This window comes from Osmia bicornis, unplaced genomic scaffold, assembly GCF_907164935.1.
Source record: "Osmia bicornis bicornis unplaced genomic scaffold, iOsmBic2.1, whole genome shotgun sequence".
Classification (NCBI taxonomy): domain Eukaryota; kingdom Metazoa; phylum Arthropoda; class Insecta; order Hymenoptera; family Megachilidae; genus Osmia; species Osmia bicornis.
In genome coordinates, this window is record NW_025791113.1 from 48,778 (window position 1) to 66,612 (window position 17,835).

Genomic DNA, 17,835 nt, shown 5'->3' on the forward strand with positions numbered 1-17,835 from the left:
CACCCACCTGCAATGCGAGGTCGGGGCTTCCTCTTCGGCCGCGATCAGGAACCGGAGCTCCTGCTCAACGGGTGATCGCGCCATGTCTTCACCAGCCTGCAAAGCGAGGTCAGGAGCTTTCTCTTCGGTCACGACCAGGAACCGGAGCTCCTGCTCAACGGGTGGTCGCGCCATGTGTTCACCTGCTTCAGCAGGGCTTGCTCTTCGGCCACGATCAGGAACCGGAGCTCCTGCTCAACGAGTGATCGCGCCATGTCTTCGTAGGCTGCAACCCTCTATGACCTGTTCCACGCACACTCGCACGCACTCGTACATTCTCATAAGATTTCAGGCACACAAAATAAATAATTAAGTATATTAGTAAGAGAAAACTCACCCGTATTCAGTTTCACTCCTTCCCCGGTTGACTATGCCACGTCTTCGTTTTGATACACCAAATTATCATCCTGTCACCGCGCGAAATCGATGAATTTGAATTTTCAATTTTAAACAAGCGATCTAATCTCCCAAAAGTAATAAATGAAGGCATCGTGATGCAGTATCCAAATTTAATTCATAAAAGGCATAATCTAAATCCTTAAAATATTAACATATTTCTCCCTCATTAATGCTGGCTACAAAAGATATAAAATATATGCCCAATTGAGATTATAATTATAAGTTTACGTTTACGTTAACATTTACTAAAGATTCTGACAACAAAAATGACCGAAATAATGAGAACTAAACAGACCACCCTGTATAATATGGTAATAAAGAATATAAACCAGTCAAATAAACCAATTAAATTAACTTTATGGAGAGCAGATCAAATAACCGAGGCAACTTCCAGCACTTCAGTCAAACAACACTCCCAAATCCCAATTCCTATCAAGAACTAAATGAAATCAACACGTCCATTGAAACCAGTCAATAACAGCTCATTAGACACAAAAGATGCTAAAACACTAATAGCAATAGGAGGGAGAGTAGGGAATGTAGTATAATGATGGCACAACGTCCAAGCTACAGAGTAATGTAAAAGTGATGAAACGATGAAAAGAGTAGTTGTAGCAAACAAATAAAAATCAAATAAAAGTCAGTCGGCGTGATAAGCACAAGCATAATAATCGGTAGTGAACAGCACAATGCGCCATCAATCAATCAAGCCCATCACTCATGCAAACCGACTCAAACCGTGTCGCACTGAGTGTCATAAGAAACCACAATTCAACAAAAGAATGTCGACAAAAACCGAGTATCCTATTAAAGCATCGTAGTAAACAAACAATTAATCATTCTCTAAATATAATGTAACATTGCTACGCCTACCCGCTTTTATCTATTCATTACCCACTGAAAATTTCAAGGAGGGCAGCAGCGAATCAAAGAATGCAATACAATATCACTCAATATCAAATGGAAAAGGCTTTATTATGAAATATAATATATACAATGTATAATACATATATGAATCAATGGAAAAGAAAGGACATACTCAAACGAAAATTATTATTATTAAATGAAATTTAGTCCTCTCATGACACTAGGCAACCGCGAGTGTAGCAGCCGATCCATACGAATGGAGTGAGTAACTTATTATTAGCTAATTAATCCGATACAATTCGATACAATTCATTTCATTTCAGAACACGCATCTGTCACTTGCAGACACAGACATAGAAGTAAACACGCGCAGCCACTGAACGCCATAAACAAGATAGGAAACCAAGACAACCCTCCAAGCAACGTCCATAGACCATACAAACCCATCGTTTGAAACTAAAATTAATCTTGCGATTAACTAGTAAAAATTGCCATCATGTAATATTGGAATGGAAAGGTACTGAATGTAAAGACATGCGATTATTAAAGAAGGAAAGATACCAAAAGAATTTTAAATAAAATGGTTGGCAACGAAAGCAAGTAACGCGCTTCCACCGTAGCGACATCTAACGAGTAGACGTGTAAAATGATCAACGATCAAACGGTAATCAAAACATTACCCCATGTAAGCATATACCGTTGCAGGGCCCTATCACGGCAGGTATTCATTTACCATACAATGAATCAATCACCTAAAGAGCAAATGATAACAAAATGTTACCAACAATAGATATGATAAAAGGAGTGTCAATGCGCCCAACAAACATACCTTCATGACCATTAGTGGTATAATTACAATTATGATACACCAAATTACCATACTGTCTCCGCGCGAAATCGATAAATTTAAATATTAAATTTAAAACAAGCAATGTAAACTCTCAAAAGTAGTAAATGAAGGCATCGTGATGCAGTATCCGGATTTTATTCATAAAAAGCATAATCTTGAATCCTTAATATATTAACGTATTTTCCTCATTAATGCTAACTACAAAAGATAAAATATATACAAAATTGAAATTATAAAGGGATTAAAAGGGACAGGATTACTAATTAAAAGGGGGGGGGGTACAGAGAGGTCAAGAGCGGTTCAATTGAACTCCAAAAAGGAAGAATAGAAATAAAGAAGCAGAGGAAGGTAAGATAAGGAAGGTAAGGTAATTGCAAGACAACAAGAATAGCACATCTTTAATGGCATACGTAACTGTTACAGATACACTGCCCCGCCATGCCACCACAGGGAACAAGTCAACACAATGTAGATGTAATGAATAAATTAAATGAAATGAATTAAATGAAATGAAATTGAGTTACATCGAATCAAATGTCCGGAGATGCATAGTGAATGGCAGGCCCGGAGAGGGTAAATAGGTAGAGGCCAACGTGATGCAAATTAAAATTTAAATGGCTAAATAGAAACAGGCAGCAGGTACAAGCTAGAGTAATGAATGCCAGGGGATGTAAGGAGGAAAATAAGGGAAGAATGACATGCATCGAGAAAACGGAATAAAGGTATAAAATAAAAATGAAGGTATAAAAGTATAAAATAAAATAAAGCCATTGCCATTGCAGTGTGTTAATAGTGTAATAGTGAAATAGTGAAATCATTAACAGGAACCGCGCACCCCTACAGCTACTATCACATCTTGAGAAGAATAGATAGAATAGAAAGAGCATTGCGAGCATTATGTTAGCCTAAAGAAGGCTAACCAAAAAGCAGAAAATAATCGATAAATGCGAAATAAATAAATAAATCAAGCTATGCCAAATAGTGTATAGCTGCAATCAAACAACATCAAAATGAATGAATGAATCAATAAATGAAAGGTGATTGAATCAATACCCAGCGCGAGTGAAACAGCTAAAGATGTCAACAAATTGAGAAAATACTGAAAAACAAAGGAATGTAAGGTGTGTAGCACGCAGCGGTGGCTGACATGATGCAATATAACATAAAATATAATGTTAAATAAAATAAAATAAAATAATTAAAATAAATACAAGCAAATCACATTCCAATTGAAAGCAACCGTAGACATGATTAGTTCCACCACCACTACCCCATAAAACATGCATCAGATTACAAATTATAAATTAATTATAAATAACAAATTACAAATTACAGATCATAAATCATAAAATATAAAATATAAATGATCATGATTATGACCATGCCAACACAAACTCAGACATCAATGCAATGCAAATGCAAATGCGAATAAAAGTAAATTGATATGTGAATGATATACGGAGATAAACGAAGATGATAAATGTAGATAATAAATAAAGGGACGAATAATTCAAGTCAACAAACAGGCAACATACTACTGTACAATATGAGAATGTAAGATAACAAGTCAAGTAAGATATTTAATGATCTTTGAATGAACTAATAACGGAAACCATATACCACAACACCACTCGTCAACACAGAGGAAGGAAATTAGAATAAAATAAATCAAACCCTTTAACTATAATCGGATGAATAAGCAACGGATAAGGAACGAATGGATGAATAAATAAAAGTAATGAATAATGAGTGAATAATGAATGATTGGATGCATGAATGCGAGCACAACTATGGGAATTAAGAAATTGAGAAATTGAGAGAATAAGGAAATAAATAAGAAAAATGAAAGAAACGAAAGGAAAATGACGGGTGAAATGTTGTAATGCTGTAACCAAGCATAATGCACCGTAATGAAATAAAATAAATAGAGTGATCATGATAAATCAAGCAAACTAACAAATCAAATTTAACAGAAATTTACAGAAATTTTAACAGAAATTTTGAAATTTGAATGTTTTAAATTTTACAGATTTCACAGTGTTACGCCCCGGCGGAAATTTTGAAATTTACCCGCCTTGCGTCCCTTATCAAGCCCTTTGGGCTTCCGAGGATTTCTCATGTAAGGTTCGTGAGGTGGGTGTTTCACTTTTCCGCCAATCTTTTCATTCCTCCTCTACCTTGTACATACTTGACAAGCCTTTCGAGGTTCCGAGAATTTCTCATGCAGGGGTGTACAAGGAAGAGTTTGAGTTTAATTCTTTTCTATTTTTGACTTCTTCTATTGCTTTCTCTTCTTTATTCTATTCTACCCTGGAATCGTGTATCTTGTCAAGCCCTTGGGTTCCGAGAATTTCTCATGCGAGGTACACGAGGAAAGGTCATTTCTGTTTCCTTCTTTACAATAGTTTACGTGACCCTCCTTGAAACTATCGTCGCCAACCATAGATATACAAGACAGTTTACAATCGGGTAACGCACAAAAACTCGCGTTAGCTCGTAAGAGAGAGAGAGAGCCGTTAGCACAACACCAGCGCTACGCAGTTATCCAGTGCTTCGCATTCCGGGAATTTCCCTTGGTAACTGCGTAGAAACGGGAAAACCGTAATAACTTCTTTGTCGAGGAAACTCTTTCCCTCTCATTTGCACAAAGCGTCAGCCGGTCCGATCAGGATCATTATTACCTGACCGAATGATAGTGTGAAAAGAATGGATGGATGAATATGAATTTAAACGACGAAACTAAAATAAATGAGAACCCTTACAAAGCCTAACGTCGCGAACGTTCGACCGCCGTTCGAAAATCAAGGGTCGTTCGAAGCAATAAACATTATTGTATTCGAAATTCTAAGAACTACCTAGCGACAACGACGAATTTTGAACAAAGGAATGTTCTGGTAGAAATGTTTAAATTCATTGCTAACGAAATGTCGATTCCACCGAAATAATTATGCGAAAGATTGTAAATGAATGCATAATCGGCATTGCGACCATCGTAAATACATCGTCCGCTTTTACGCTGATAAGATCTTATTATAAATCTGGAAAGATAAATAATTCTGATCCTGCTAAGGGAAAATAAATGGATAACGGTTTCAATTGTTAAATTATATATCTCGATTTCAAGACCATTCGTGTTTTAGTCAAATTAATAGTATCATTTAACAGTTCAACATTTGGATATTCAAATTAAATCAATAGCTGTAAATTAGCAATAATACATTTGAAGGAAATACTGCGTAGTTTCTAGAAAACCGTTGAAACTATCATGGCGACGTAGTAGAAAGAAAAAGGAACACCAAAGAAAGGGGATGAAGAATCTTCGTCTAGCTCGCGCGTCTTAGCCAATCACCGGGCACGCGACACTTCCGAGCACGTGCCACGATTCGTCAATCCGTCCCCTCCAAGGACGATGATCGCGCGACGGGCCCTTCGCCCGTCGATCTCGCGCAAATTTCGACACTCTTGATCGATCAATCGTCGAGGTACGTGGTCTTGAGCCCGTGTGTCCGAGAGACAAAGTTGTTCGGAAATCGCGACGGTTTTCCTCTGCGGTAAAGTCCTCCGCGTAGCGAGGCAGAGTGCCGTGCGAGTAGAAATCGTCGGAATCTTAACAAGGACTCATAGACGCGCACGTTAAACCTTCCTTCTCCCTAAATTGCTATCTTTTCTTTCTTATTTTAAATCGTTTGCTCGCGTATAATTCGTATTAACTTCATTCCGGGTAATTAAATACTAATATATATTCTTTTCCGTTCGTATTAGTTTGTCTCTCGTCGACGTACTCGTTTCGTTTAATTCATTATCGCCGCGACATGTGCAGTGTTCACAATCCTTACCGTTCTTTGGTGTTCCAGAATATCCAGCGAACATAGAGATCTCTACAAGTGAATTTATTATCTTGCATTGTATTAAACAGCGTTTCGGTAAGTCGATCCATTTACCATTTTTGAACACGACTGTTTATTGGCAAAACGGGCGATCTGTCCAGCCCTTCTTGGGTTCCGAGAATTCCTCCGGTCAGATCGTTCCAACGTTTGAGGTATCGATAAATACGTACAACTAAACTTGTGTTACGATTCCGTTTTTCACAATTCATTTTATATTCTATCAAGGGGGCACCTTAGTCCTGCCCTTTCGAGGGTGCCGAGAATATCTCTGGCTAGGGTGTATCCTCACGGCGGAAATACGCCAAATTTCAAGTTAATACAAGGGAAGACGGGATCGCAACAATCATCTCCCGCGATCATTATAAAAGCGTAAATCTTCAAGTGTAATCTCAGAGCGTGCATTTCGTTATGTTTTTGTTACTTTTATAAATCATCTTTACCCTTGTTAAACGATATTTATAAACTGGTATTATTCAGTAACGAGTTTCAAAATTTAAACATCTCCAATTTTTGACTTTCTAAAATCCGTTAATTCTTGATTATTAATTCTGTAAATTTCACATTCTTGGTTCTTATTCGTAATTAAATCAGTTTTACCAGTTAACCAGTTTCAAATTTATTTCATACACACCAAACACATTTCTTTTAATTATACACGCCTACCATTACATACAGATTCAAGGAGGGACCCGTACGGGACCTAAAGCGCTGAACGAACCCAAACGAAAGATCTAAAAGTTCAAATTCTAAATTCTAACATCTTAATAATTATCTTTCGTCTTTTAATTTGTCGAGAGCGTTAACCCGCTCGAGACTGGTGGCAGCGATACCAACCATCGCGCTCAGAATAGGGTAAAGGGTATAGGGAATTGCCTTTCAATCTTCTAGTTGAAACAGCAACCTCTTTTCCTCTTTTTTTTATTATCCTTTTACGTGGCGCCGTCGCACGCGCAACGTAACAACAGAACAGAAACATGAACGGAACATGAAGCATGAAACGTGACAGCACGATCATTGACTAAAACCCCCACCCAATAAATTATAATAAATTATAAATTGTAAGTTATAATGCGAATTACAAATTGTAAGCAGTTACGAGCGATCATGTCCACACAAATACAGGAGTGGTGATCCGCACCGAACTTGCACCGAATGATATCCAAGAATAAATAAATCACAGCACGTCTCGCAAGCATCAGGTCCCCGCCGCGCGCACAATCCACCCGTAAATATACAACCCACATGCACGCACGTACAGAGATTCCCCAACAAGCAGACAGCAGGGCAACATGCAGCAATTCAGAGAAAGGAAGAAAGGGAGAAAGGGAGAAAGGGATAGAGATCCATGTTGGGGCCCCCCTAAGACAACAAAATCGGCCAGCGCCGTCGTTCCGAATGACAATAAACAGCCGCTCGAGACGGACGCCTCACCGATTAGGCTGAATGAAATACGACCCCCGCCACACGTGCGACAAATCTGCAGACCCAAGGTCGCCGCGTCAAGTACCAAAGCGACCACAGTCCCGAAATGCAAGACATACCAGGGTAAGGACAAAGCAATATATACTCCATCAACAACCTAAAGCAAGTCGACTGACTAAAAATCCGAAAATTTCCAAGAGTCAAAATATAAGGCAAACAGCAGGCGAGCCGCGGAGGCAGAAATCAGGCCCATAATGCGTCAACACATCGATACCAAATGACCAACAACAAGATAAAGAGAAAGTAAAGCAAAAATTAATGCTAGAATAAGCATATGCAGGCGAAAAGAAAGGCATCCCTCCTTACATCCCAATTATATTAACCCCGACGCAATACTGGATTAAGAAACAGAGTACTATCATATTAAATTAAGTCAAGACAAGAAGACAAAACTAGGACTACAATTCCATCATATCGAGATTCGACACTAAATTCAATCTAGAAGGTTGCAGCCAGAGTAAGGATCAACCCAGACGAGAATATGAAAATATGAAATGAAAATATGAGATCGCAGCTAAATTAATGAAAACACATTCGAAATTGAACAAGATTCAACCATGCGAGATAAATAAAAAGAAAAAGAAAATAAATGATAGTAATATATAATAGATGATGGAACCAGATGAGATTGAAGATTTTAACGCCGTGGTGCTCCAGGACCCCGAGGATTGTAAAATACAAAATCCGTAATCGAATATGTACCTCAATTAGTCAAAATCTAGGTCACGATGAAACCGTAATCAAATCAAATCAGAATTGAATGGAGCAAACGGGATCCAGTGAGCTAAATTAAAATTATAATTAAAATTATAATTAAAACAAAAGTTGAGATTGGAATAACAATTAGGATGAGCCCGTTAAGCTCATGATCACGAATTGAGTAAGAAAACCTAAGCCATGGAAATTAAAGATTAGATGAGACCATTCACTATTAATGGCCTTGAATAATATCGAGAAAAATCCGAACCAGCACCGTATCTTTAAATTAAATGAAATTAAATTAAGGCAAGGTAGAGGGCAGACCGCCGTGCAATTCACGCCAACAGGGACGATGCGAGGCAGGTTAACGCACTCGCAAGAACCCAGCCTCGCATTTGAAAGGTCCTGAAGCTCTCAAAATTTCGCGGTTGAGCCCAATAAAATTTGTAAAACTTATAAAAAACTTATCTCCCCAGCCATTAATAAACCAAGAAAAAGTAAAAGAAGCAAAACTCGATCAATTTTAACGACGCAATCAAAACCTTGTATTCATTTAACAAAATAAAATAAAATAAAAATAAAATAAAATATTTAACAGAATATATGTACATCCTTTCTACTTATAAATAATTCCTTATTGAACAATCAAGTATAGGTTTAAAATGTAGATTCCAGCTCCACAGGATTTGAACTAGGCCCAACAACAGGTCACGCCGGCCCTGATTGTCAGAGTGAATCAACCAAGTCGATCGGATCTAAGAAGATGCACTGAAACGAATAAGAACAAGAAATGCGGACAAATGACGTCAGTTCAGGATTAAAATTAAAGTTAAATCATTAAAATTAAAGTCAACTCAAAATTTAAGAAATCATGATTATATACAACATATAGAAACAGGATGAGCAGTGATCCAGACGAATAGGGGTGAATTTAGAAAATCAAGAATCCGGACTCAGACCCTCAAATCTGCCAACGAACAATCCCTGAGAGTTTCAGAATCAAAGTCTGTAAACTCTATAAGCTAAAGCCAAAATAAAGGTAAAGGACCAATTTACGTGGGTAAGATTAGACAAGAATTTCAAGGCCATAATAAAATAAATAATGTTGAGGTGGGTTGAAATGACATGAAACAATATGAAACAAGGAGGTTTTAAGCTAAATCGCAACCCGAGGCTTCGGAACCATGAAAATTACGAAACCCGAAAAACCCCAAAACACGCGTTCCCAAGATATAAACAACCTTAATCTAATCCACAAGACAATAAGAAGTAACAGAACAGGATAAATTACAGCAGAATTGAGGGTTGAAGAAAATTGCAATCTCGGGATTATAGTTGAAATCAGTCAAGGCGAAGACGAGGAATATTAGAGAACCTGAAAATCCTGAAAATTATGTGAACTTTGCCGTGATTAGGGACATTGAATGATCCCGGATCAACGAGCCCAACACCAGGCGGTTAAAACGGTTAAAACTAAGATTAAGGGTCAAGTCATGAGAAAACTCGACTTTGAATAGGATTAAATCAAATTCAACCTTGAGTCAGGAGGAAATAAAATGAATGTAATATTTGATAGCAGTTAACGGCCATAAATATTTGGAGAGTAGAACAAACCATAGGAGTAAGGATATTAATTAATTCAAAGTTAGCCCATCGAAAAGTAAGAGTTAGAGTTTACGCTTAAAGTGTATCATTAAGATAAAGCCATCAGTCAGGATCGAGTGAATACATCCATACTATACGGCCGAAGGCGAAGCTTTACGACTCGGGTCAAGAGTCAGGTATCGAGCGGCCGTAGCCCCAAAATATTGAAGTACCGAAGTGCTGAATGGCGCCATAAATAAATAGGTAGACAAGGCCGCTCCAGCTGTGAAAACATACATCTGGCAACGATGTCGGTGAAATACTAGGAAGTTACGATAGTATCTACAGATGGACAATAGAACGAGATTGAGTGAAAGAAATAGAAGAAATAAAACACAGTGTACAAGGTGTATTCCAGCATTACTTCTAATTATATAATAATTGCAGAAGGAAAGAAAAAACTGCTGCAGATCTAAGCACCCTGCAACAGAATTAACAATACAATGGAAGTCAGACAATGCAAAAGGCCGAAATTGACAGTATGAAGTCGAAGGGAAATCATAATTGCTGCAAAATCGTATGAAACATAAACCGGAATTAGCCCGAATCAAATCAAATCATTATCAATATCAATCCCTATCAAACATAATTATAATTATTCAATAACAAAAAAGCAAATTTAAGGCCGCCTTTAAACTGGAATTGAAATCGGGCTCGCGACTAATTCCTGTCAGCCCGTATAGGAGCGCGAATTTACCATTCAGTCAGTCACTCGCGTAATCATCGGCCATGCCTGCGATTGGGGCCACCACCACAGGCATGGATACAGGAGGCAAGAGAAGGGCGCGTCACCCCCCAGCCAATTCTCACCTCAGCCTTGCCAGTGCGCCCCCTCCAGCCAATGAGCGCATCGCCTTGTCCGCCAATAACCAGCCGTCAAATCAAGATCCACCCTCCTGAAACCGTAGCGGAGGGGACCACTCGCAGACTTTCCAGTCCGCTCGCTCGACTCCCCTCAGTACAAATCGTCCAGTCGCTCCACACACCGCACAGTGCTAGCTTAAAGGTGAATCGAGAATACCACCTTAGCAACGAATCAGGTAAGGGTAAGAGCCAGTCACCAGGGTCGTGACATTAATCCTAATCCCAATTAAATCGCATAATTAACACTATTTCCCATACTAGCGAACACCTTATCTCATTATACATAAAAGAGCAGATTATCAATCAATCAATCGAACATTCATTCATTCAGTCACATAATTCAATTACTGCATTCATTCTCTGTGATCACCCATCATTTACACAGCAATTGACTAAATTAGCCATTCAATCCAACAGCTAAAGAGAACAGAAGCGGAAAGAGAGAGAGAGGGAAAAAGAAGAGAAAAGAGAAAAGAGAAAAGGAAAAGGAAAAGGAAAAGGAAAAGGAAAAGGAAAAGGAAAGGGAAAGGGAAAGGGAAAGGGAAAGGGAAAGGGAAAGGGAAAGGGAAAGGGAAAGGGAAAGGGAAAGGGAAAGGGAAAGGGAAAGGGAAAGGGAAAGGGAAATGGAAAGGGAAATGGAAAGGGAAATGGAAAGGGAAAGGGAAAGGGAACGGGAAAGGGAAAGGGAAAGGGAAAGGGAAAGGGAAAGGGAAAGGGATAGGGAAAGGAAAAGGAAAAGGAAAAGGAAAAGGAAAAGGAAGGAAAACAGCAGAGATAATTGCCACAACCAGCAGTCAGGAACAACAGGAAGTGAAAAGGAAAGGAAGATAGAAGAAAGAAGGAAAGAGAGTGCTTCATAATTATATAAAACATAGAGCACCTAGGGTACGCAGCACTAGTGAAAGTGAAGTAAAGCGCGATGTAGCCTATCCTTTAACCAAATAGTGAATAAAACAAACAGCTAGTGTAGATTGGATGTAGTTAAATGGGGTGATTAATAAGATGATAACTAAATGATTAAATGATTAAATGACTAATTAAATGGGATTAATTAAATGAGCTAGTTGAATAAGCAACATGTAGCATAATAATAGAACGATAGAACAATTAGATGGATAAGTAGATAAATAAGTGAGCAATGTGATAAGCTAATAAGCAAAGAGCAAGAAGTTCATAGAAGTTTATGAGTGAATAATCAACAGGTCCCCCAGCAAGCATCCCGCCGGGCCACTTCAGCTCCAGCCGATTACAACCATGGAGAATCTGAAAAAGGACCTATTACCCGCCATAATCGAAACGAGCGGAGAGGGGGAAGGGCGACCCGGCACCTCAACAGGAAATGTTGTCACCAGGGCCCCGTGCTCAACCTCCACAGCCAATCAAGATCAGGGAGGAATCTTGGTGTACCCCAACGTATGTATCAACCGATCATCTCTAAGCATCAGCAACCTGCCCTATCAAGTTCAATTGAGCAAAATCAAAACGGCCATAATCAGCTTAGATTAGGTCTGAAGTAGACAATTAGACTGATAAAATCTATAGGAGCCAGGATTCATGCCAAAATTTATATCAAAGTCAATATTAAATCAGGATGGAATGAATTGCAGTTAACATTTAACATTTGCTGTATTTGATCCAAAGTAAAACTGAAACCAACATCAAAACCAAGATGACCGCCTAGATAAGAATTAAAGCAGAAACAAGTCAAGTCAGTATCGTGGTGGAATTACAATTATTAGACAGAAAACCGATGTGGCCTTAACTAACCACCGTCAGTCGAAATTGAATTCAATTTAGCTGAATTTGAGAAATTTTAATTTAATTAAATAGCAGAAGTTTGGCAAAAATTTTGATTAACTAAATAGATTGGAATAATTAGGATTATACCTAACTAAACAAATTGAATAATAAAATTGAGTAAGAGTTAGCAAAAGTTAATGGAGTTTAATCAAGATAGGGTAGGGTATGATTGAATCATACTCTGAATGCATACTGAGATCAAACTAAACTAGGGTGGAACAGAACAGAGTCAGATCATTTCAATATCAATAAATTAGACCTAATCAAGATGAAAATTAAATTCAGCAATGCAAATAAGCTAGGGCAGCAGGCCAATAGGCTGACAACCGAACTCAAGGCCAACATGGTCAACCAACATAGTCATAAGCGTAATCAAAATCAGCCCAGTATAACATTAGGTCAAATCAAACCGAGCGGTACCAAATGAATCAAATCACAATATTGTAACAAGCAAGATGAGAATGAGTAGTAATAATTGAATTGAGGTCGCACTCACAATCTGACCTAGATAAAATTGCAATAAACCAATTAAATTAAATCAAACTAAATTAAGTCAATCAAATTGAATTAAATCAAATTAAACAAAGTCTGCAATTGCCAAAGCCAAATCAAGTAAATTCAGTGGCTATCGAAAGACTTAGCACCATACCGTAGCCCTAAGCCATAGCCTTAAGAAATCGTAAGTAAATAACCGTAAATACAACAACTCCTAATGTCTGCCCTCCATTTCCAATCATTACAGCAGCAGGACGCCGTAATTTCGGGATCAGTGGATAGAGCTGTGTCCGCCCACCTTGAGCGAATACAACGGGAGACAATGCGCCACGCGGCCGCGGTGGTGCACCTAAGCCGGGCATCATCGGGGCGACGTGACCCGTACAGATGGTCTCGCCGAAGTCAAACCTACCCATGGCATCCGAGATCAACCCCAACAGCACCGCGGCCGCGCAACCCGCGACCGCGCAACCAGCGGCCACGCAACCAGCCACCACCCCCATTGATGGGATTACAAGCATATCCCCCAGTCCACCAGTTGCCGCCGAACGTAAACCATAACAATCCAGCCTATACCCAACAATACCACCACCAGCCAACTCGCTCATATCTATCGCATCCACCTCCCACATATACACCGCCCCAACCCGCATCATATTCATATAACCCCCCATTTACAGTTACCTATCCGGCCTCATATACTCCTTTGCCACCCTCGCATCCACCACACCCCTACCATCAATAACGCGGTTAACACGATCAATAATAAGTTAGTTAAGTTAGCATTAAGTTTGTATTTGTGTGCCTAGGTTATAAGATAATAATAATAACAATACTAATAGATTGTAGGTTTGTCAATGCAAATATAAGACGTAGATGTAAGCTAGAATGTAAGAAGAATAAATTGCAAATCCAGACATAGGTTTAGATATGATTTTAATTAAAATATATGAAATATACATCTAATATATGGTCAGTTCAATTAATTCACAATTCCAGTCCCAAGCTGTATCACCGCATTGTCGCGCGTTATCATGCGCTATCGCGTCCCACCATTACCCAGGATGTATATTATGCATAACCAACGATCAGGATCAATATCAATCATCCATTACCCAGATCCGACTCCAAATCTGCGTCTACACCGATTAACCCGATAAATCAAACAATAGCCAGATGGACCGATAGCAACTAAGAAGTGATTAATTATTAGAAAGATACCCGGCCACATCATTCAAGCCGGTCAATCACTTGAACTATTGGAACCATATTACCCCCTGCGGCCCCATGGACCTAATCACAGCGCAGAATCAATAAGTAATAAGTACTATGAATAATTAAGCAGCTTATAGGTAATGAATTTCAGACAGTTAGTGGGTATAAACAGGCAAAATGCATCATCATGCCGGTGATCTCTGGAATATTATTATTATAATCATTATATTGTGTTAACAAAAAGCGAATATGTAAAAAGACAACAGAAACAAAGAAAGAAAGAACCTAAATTGACCAATCGAAGCAATTGATCGAACCGGACCCTAATCAATCGCATCGAACTTACTTAGTCGAACGATCGAATAATCGAATTATCGAATTATATTTCCAAGAACAACCGATAGAGCGCGCGCGTCCAACGCCAAAATAATCAATCAATAAGGTGCATTACTCAAAAGCGATATATAGAACCAGTATGTGTAATGAGGCATAGCCAATATCGTCAATTGAACATTAAACAGCTGACACTGGTTATAAGAGCTTAAATCGAACAGTGTGATGAAGAAAGAAGGAAGGAAGGCGTAAATTAGGTTTTGGAAGGTTAGTAAGGTTAGGTTAGTGTAGTACAAACTAAGTTAAGTCATACATCCAAACCAATTAACTCAAATCCTACCGCGAAGTAACTCGTGCAATTGCCACCCACCCCTATACTCGCAACAAGGGAGAGACAATAAACATCAAACCTAACTTAAAGATGGCAATTACAACAACCCTATTCACTGGATAATTCGATGTGTATATAGAAATCAAGAGGGTAGTCATAAGCGCCGTGCATACGGAATGCCATTATCCAGTAACAATAATCAATTATCAATTAGTCATATATATGAGAAATCGAGTGGAGAAAGTTCATAATTAAATTAGGACCATAGCAGGAGTCTGTTGCAAGTCAGAGGTAAAGAATATAAAGTTTGTATGTATGTATGTAGCGTATGTAACGAATGTAACAGTGTAGCGCACAAAGCAAAACCAAACAAAACAAAACAGGAATAAACAGGAATATTATTTCAACAGTTACGACCGCCCCTGTGCCTGATGTGGCCAAATCTGCATACGTCAGGAATGACTAAACTCCCAACAGCGAAGCAGTAGACTACAAGCCAAGAGTTTAGTGTAATTAATTGGGCGACCATGAAAGCAGATACATCCAGGTCCCACAGGAAGGTACAGCTCACTATGTTTCATTCAATCAGCACTGCAGGCCGTAGCAACCGTAGTAATTAACTCATTATAGGAAAGAGGAGAATTGTAATGAAGTTGATATGACGCAACTGAGCCATGATGCTGCCGCCGTCTATCCCGAGATTCCAGCAGTGGCCAGATGCTAGAAGATGCCATCCAACAAACAGAACTGTTGCTATACTGGGAATTTGCAAGACCAAGGGCAGCAGGCATATTAACCGACAGATTGGGTCCAAACCAAGCCGCCAGGTGAGCATATCAGTTTGCATAAATAGTCAACAAGTCAATATTTTATCACGCTACTTGGAATGAGATGAAACAAAATGTTTGAACATTAAACCTTCACCAAGGACTAACAGGTTTAGAGGGTTTACAGAAAAAAGGGGGGGGGGGTACAAACGCCAACAGTGGCAATAACCGTGGGTGCAACTGCAGGTTGAAGAGGAAAATAGGGATGAAGGAAGCGGGGAGTAACCTGAATGGCTAATAAGCACTAATGGACAAGAAAGGAACAAGAAACAAGAAATAGTCAGCCGAAAACGTAGCTTCCATACATAGTATCGGATTCCGCCTGGAAGTGTATCCATTCAATGAGGACTAGGAGTTGATAACTCCAAAATGAAGCAACAACAACATCGATGATACCGATAATGAACAGAACATGACCTAGGTATAACGTAAGGGAGTTAACCAGGCCCATGTGCCAAACCTATTACAAAGAGTAATCGTAACAGTCAATCAGCCAAGAGGATCGAAAAGAAGCCAGAATAATAAATAAACAAACAAATAAACAAACACGGCCAGCAATTGACCGGCCGGCATTAGGTACAATTACAATGGTGTGAAGAGCCAAACAATGCACGTCCATGACCAGCGACATACTGGAATTGTCAATGCCTCAAGCACATCACAATACGCGCAACATGTGCAGTACACGTAATACACGCCGTGCATACAAGCATGCAGTACACATGAGATACACGTGCACGCACGCACGCCTGCACAGAGTCAGTAACGAGAGAGTACCAAACTGGGACGACACAACAGGTAATCCCAAGTCAACATAAAAGGTAACAAATAAACTTTGGTAGTAATTAAGTTGACCGGGCTGTCAAGTAGCTAACTCAATCCAGCTAAGAACGAATCAGGTTACAGTCCGAGGTCCAGAACCCAAATCTAAAACCTAAAATCCTGAATCATGAATCCCGATCAGAATTCCGAATCTCAATTCCGAACTACAGTTACAATTACAGACCTTCAGACTTCCAACTTGTTTGTTGCCAGTGAACAATGGACAATCGTAAATCATGTAATCGTTGCAGGGTTAGAGGTTACAGAGAGCAGAACAGAAGCTGTCTAAACCACGCTAGCGGCAACATAACACCTCAAAATATCGACAGCTAAGGGATTAAGGAATTTATTGCAGGCAGGAACTCCCATCAATAGTGCAGTACACCAAGAGACAGCAAATAAATATAACCAGACAGAAAACGCAAAAGGCAAATACAGGCCCCCCATCCACTATTATGCCTCTTAAAATCCAGTCTCTTAATGAGTAAATTTAAATTGATTTAAATTATCAAAATTAAATTACATAATTTAACGAATTTAACAGTTTAACAGTTCTGTAAACAATCTTGTAATCACTGCAAGTAAAATTATATATCATATATCAGCAACCAAACGCCTTACTTATATTGTTGAATCCGAGCGATCTGAGCAATATCCGTTCGCCTGCAAACTGCATTTGGCTCCCGTATGAGATGGATGTAAATATAATATGTAGATATATGAATGTAAAGTGTATATATAAATGTAAAGTGTAAAGAGAATCATTAATAAAATGTAAAATGCAAGATGTGGCAATGATAATTGAATCAACGTATCAAGATCCTGATCCCTTTTACGTAATATTCGCCACTTCCCACACCCATCCCACCATCCCTCCCACCGCCACAACTGTGGCCAATACAGCAGCCAATCCCGCTTCGAGAAAGAGAGCCGAGCTGCGTCGTCTATCCATCTTGTGCAGCCCCAGTGGTTGACAATCCATCGACCAGTCATCACGAAAATTTATTGCGCAATTTGCACATCACCCAGGATCCATCTCAGGTGAGAAAGTTGATAATAGTAATAATCACGTCGCCAATCTATTGGTTATGACAAGCATTCATGAACCCACACCAGTAGCAATACGTTAAAACCGCACACACCGCATCCCTAGCGTTCCGTGACTTTCCAACCTCAATTACGTTATAACCCACCTATCCAATCGTGCTTAACATGGCGAAGCACTCACCAAACCCTAGAATACATAATGCGAATCACTAATATGCACTCTGTCCACAAAGC